The following is a 5,495-nucleotide window of genomic DNA, read 5'->3' on the forward strand; positions in this document are numbered from 1 at the left end:
TAATCCCTAGAAACCTCCCCTGAGAGTGAAGCATAAATTTCCTGTGCTGTACCCGTCAATTTGTTCTGCATGGGCGATGCCCAGTTTTCCTTTGGCCAGTTCATCTGTTTAGCTATCTTCTCAAATGAAATAAAGAATGCTTCAACATCCCTTTCCTCAAACCTCGGAAGGGCTTGTACAAATTTAAACATCTCCCCATTGGGTTCTGATCTGGAAATAAGTCCTTCCTCACTTACTGGTATCTCTTTTTTAACTGCCAGCATTCCAAGCTGAAACTCTTGTCTTTTTTTTACTCTTTCTGTTCTTTTGTGTTCAAGTTTATGTTTGTCCATTTCTAACCTCGCAATTTCTAATTCCCTCTGGAGATCAAGTTTTCGCATTTCCATTTCCCTTTCCTTTTCTGCTGCCTCTAGTTCCAATTTTTTTATTTGCAACTGAATTTGAGCCCATTCCAGTGAACCACCCCTTGGAGCATTCGGTCTCTCAGGTATTCCTTCCAGTTTTAAATGCTGTGCCGTCTCTTTGATTATCTCTGCCTTCCAAGCTTTGGCAGGCAATCCTACTCTTAGTTTACTTGCCAATTCAATTAACCTGCCTTTGGGGATCCTTCATAAGATCGTCAGGGACGTCTCTTCCATTTACAGGGAAGTTTTAGCAGTTTCCAGTGCAATTTTAGTTTTGATAGTACAAACCTGGGGTTTCCTTTTAGCTTTTATTACTTACTAAATCTACACGCAACTAGTCGTTGTCTTTTGTTCCAAAATATCCTGGACCTGAGCCCCCAAACTTTGTCATGACTCACTGGGGATAGTGAGCTGCAATATCAAGCCCCACTGCTCCCCGAGCCTCGACAAACATGAAGGAGTTTGATCAACCCACCTAATTGTTTAGGTTAACAGAATACGAGCACCAGGTTTGTTAACAGTTAATAAATAAATAACTGTTTATTGAACAAATCGTCTTTAACCATTGGCAAAAGAAAGGAATATGAACTGCTAATTTCTAACTCTATAACCTAAACTCTATCCCTTCATAAATCCCACACACGAGACACAAAAACATGGCTTTCAAGGGTGGGATAAAACAGCTCAATAGCACCAATTCCGGAGTACAGGATTCGATGGGTTGATTTTGATCCAGGTTTTCCAAATTCCTTTCGGTTCTTTGTTGATGACACGAGATGGTCTTCCAGCATTTTCAGCCTTTAGTTCACTGGTTGAGCAACTTGCCTTTCAATGTCTCTAACAGTGATTATCCCCATTGCCTCTTGACAGGGGTTTTCAGAGAGAGAGAGAGAGAGCAGGTTATCGAGGTATGAAGAGAAAAAGCCAGCTAGCTATTATTGTAGAATTACTGGAATCTTGCACAAACAAGAGAGAGAGGTTTTAAAACAAAAATACCTGGAAAAACTCAGCAGGTCTGGCAGCATCTGCGGAGAGGAACACAGTTAACGTTTTGAGTCCTCATGACTCTTCAACAGAACTAAGGAAAAATAGAAAAGGGATGAAATATAAACTGGTTTTAGTGGGGGGGGTGGGACAGGTAGAGTTGGATAGAGGGTCAGTGAAAGGTGGAGATAATCAAAAAATGTCACAGACAAAAGAACAAAGAGGTGTTGATATTATCTAAGGAATGTGCTAATTAAGGGTAGAAAGCAGGACAAGCAAGGTACAGATAGCCCTAGTGGGGGTGGGGTGGGGGGGGGTGAAGGAATCGAAAAAGGCTAAAAGGTAGAGATAAAACAATGGATGGAAATGCATTTAAAAATAATGGAAATGGGTGGGAAAAGAAAAATCTATATAAATTATTGGAAAAAACAAAGAGGGGGAAAATCGGAAAGGGGGTGGGGGTGGAGGAGAGAGTTCATGATCTAAAATTGTTGAACTCAATATTCAGTCCGGAAGGCTGTAAAGTGCCTAGTCGGAAGATGAGGTGCTGTTCCTCCAGTTTGCGTTGAGCTTCACTGGAACAATGCAGCAGGCCAAGGACGGACATGTGGGCTTGAGAGCAGGGTGGAGTGTTGAAATAGCAAGCGACAGGGAGGTCTGGGTCATGCTTGCAGACAGACCGAAGGTGTCCTGCAAAGCGGTGACCCAGTCTGCGTTTGGTCTCTCCAATATAGAGGAGACCGCATTGGGAGCAACGAATGCAGTAGACTAAGTTGAGGGAAGTGAAAATGAAATGTTGCTTCACTTGAAATGAGTGTTTGGGCCCTTGGACGGTGAGGAGAGGGGAAGTAAAGGGGCAGGTGTTGCACCTTCTGCGGTTGCATGGGAAGGTGCCGTGGGAGAGGGTTGAGGTGTAGGGGGTGATGGAGGAGTGGACCAGGGTGTCACGAAGGGAACGATCCCTATGGAATGCTGCCGGTGGGGGTGAAGGGAAGGTGTGTTTGGTGGTGGCATCATGCTGGAGTTGGCGGAAATGGCGGAGGATGATTCTTTGGTTTTAGGTCTTTTTGCTTTCAGGCTAGGAGCTATTCCTGATGCTCTGCTCTCACAAACCCGGGTCACCTGGTTAGGAGCCAATTAAAATGTTGTTACCAGGCAGTTCCCCATTAGACCAGACTCCTCGGCACCATCAAAGTTATGTTCTTTACAATAGCAGCTCATGAAGTTCAACTTCAATTAACAAATCAGGAATATAAAGTTCGTCTCAATAATGGTGATCGTGAAACTAACATTGATTGTTAAAAACCCATTTTGCTCACTTTAGAGAAGAAATTCCATGATCCTTATTTGGTCTGGCCCATGTGTGACTCCAGACCCACAGCAACATAGTTGACTCTTAACCGCCCTCTGAAATGGCCTGGCAAACCACTCAGTTCAAAAGAGATTAGCAATGGGCAAGAAATGCTCGTTTTACTAGCGAACCCCACATCCCATGAGCAAATAAATAAAAATGTGGCTGTCACTGGATGGCATTTGTTGCCAATCCCTAGTTGTCCTTGAGGAAGTGGTGGTGAGCTGCCTTCTTGAACCGCTGCAGTCCAGGAGGAGGAGGTACACCCACACTGGTGTTAGGGAGAGTGTTCCAGGAGTTTGATCCAGTGACCGAAACAGTGATTCTCGTTCCAAGTCAGGAAGGTGCCTCCCTTGGAGGGGAACTTGTGTTCACATGCACATGCTGCTGTGTTCTTCTAGGAGGTAGAGGTCATGGATTTGGAAGGTAATGAAGGATTAGGATGGTGGATGGGGTGCCAATCAATTGGCCCACTTTGTCCTGGATAATGTTGAGCTTCTTAAGTGTTTTTGGAATATCATCCAGGAAAGTGGAGAGTATTCTGTCACACTCCGGATGTATGCCTTGTAGATGATCAACAGGCTTCGGGCAGTCAGGTGATGTTATTCGCCACAGAATTCACAGCCTCTAACTTGCTTTTCTAGTTATAGTATTTACATGGCTGGCAGTGTTAAGTTTCTGGTCAATGGTGACCCCCAGGGTGTTGATGGGGAGGGGGGGGGGGGGGGGGGGAGTGCAGCGGGGGACGGGAAATCAGTGATGTCAGAGGGATGGTCAGATTGTCTCTTGTCTGACATGAATGTTACTTGCCACTTATCAGCCCAAGCTGGAATGTTGTCCAAGTCTTGCTGAATGTGGACACAGACCACTTCAGTGTTAACTTGCCTGATGGTGTCTGTCAATTTGCACATGGCTCGGGCAATAATCCCGATATTATTAATGAAAAGACTGACATGGACTAGATGGCCGAATGGCCTTCTTCTGTGCCATAATAATGACTCCATGACACCAAAGCATTTTGTCTTGCACTTATCAGGATACCCAATTTCAAACAATCACAACAATTAGACCACAGGATAAAAGGTGTGACATGCATTCATACACAGGGACCCATTCTCTGCAAACAAAAGGAATATGTTCAATCCTTGCACCTTATCAAATTTGCTGCAAGCATGGGGAGCCTATAGTTTCCCATTGCTTTCTCCATGGCAATGCCTTGGCCGATCAGAGTCAAATTGCCCACCAATCAGCACTCTTTCCTCCTGTGGTATAAATTGTCGTGGGCATTTGAAATTTTGCATTTGTGTTTGCCCAGATGAGTGCAAGACAAAGTTTTGGCAACATCTCTCTCTTCAGCAATACTTAAATAGCTCCAGGGTAATAACCTCCCCCCACCACGAGTTCTAACATGAACCACAATTTACCCCTCCCTTTCCAAATACCTCTTGTTCCACCTGGAAATATCCCTGAACAAGGCAACAGGTAGAGAACACACCCTTCAAATCTCTCATGGGTGGCTTCAGAGGATGTTGGCCACCCCTCGAATTAACAACCTTGCTCCCTGGCTTGACTGCAAGCTTCCAACTTGATATGTTTGAGCACTGAGGCCACCTATCATTCCTGTCACAATGTCTATCTTTGTCCCATACAATAACCCCATAACCACTGAACTTGTGTCTCCTCTACGTTGGAGACACCAAACGCAGACTGGGTGACCGCTTTGCGGGACGCCTTCGGTCTGTCCGCAAGCATGACCCAGACCTCCCTGTCGCTTGCCATTTCAACACTCCACCCTGCTCTCATGCCCACATGTCCGTCCTTGGCCTGCTGCGATGTTCCAGTGAAGCTCAACGCAGACCGGAGGAACAGCACCTCATCTTCCGACTAGGCACTTTACAGCCTTCCGGACTTAACATTGAGTTCAACAACTTCAGACCGTGAACACTCTCCTCCATCCCCAACCCCCCTTTTTTCCATAGTCATTTTTATTTTAAAAAAAAAAATATTTTCATTAATTTTTTTGCCCCACTTATTTTCATCATTATTTTAAAAATGTATTTCCATTTTCATTCATTGTTTTATCCCCAGCTTTTAGCCTATTTTCGATCTTTCTGCCCCCCACCCAAGCCCCACTAGGGCCATCTGTCACTTTCTAGAGTGCTTACCCCAGTCCGGCCATTATCACATTTTGCTTTCTTAATATCACCATTAGCACCTCCTTTAGCCCATACCACCACCATTAACAACCTTTTGTTTATGACATGTTTTGCCATCTCTCCTTTGCCTCCACCTATCGCTGGCCTTCTATCCAGCTTCACTGGTTCCAACCCCCTTAATCTGTATATATTTCACCACATCCCTACCTCCTTTTAGATCTGAAGGAGAGTCATACCGACTCGAAACGTCATCTCTGTCTCTCTCTCTCTCCACAGATGCTGTCAGACCTGCTGAGTTTTTCCAGCATGTTTTTGTTTGAACTTTTGACAGACTCGCAACTGTCATGGAACTTACACTCAATCCGCAAAGTGCAAGTTGAATTGCCAGCACTGAGCGCCTTATGCTCATTTGCAAAAACTCCTAGCAAATCCCAGGAAAAGCTGTGCTCCAAATTGTGCAGGGGCAATTTGCCACACCACTGTTCCAGACACTCGGCATCGTCACCTACCATTTTAACAGCTGCTGGATCATTCAAAGTGTGCATCGGTTCTCACTCACTGATGGCTTGTCTGCAACTATAATTCTTCAATTGCCAGACT

The sequence above is a fragment of the Cetorhinus maximus genome, chromosome 4, assembly GCF_964194155.1.
Source record: "Cetorhinus maximus chromosome 4, sCetMax3.hap1.1, whole genome shotgun sequence".
NCBI lineage: Eukaryota > Metazoa > Chordata > Chondrichthyes > Lamniformes > Cetorhinidae > Cetorhinus > Cetorhinus maximus.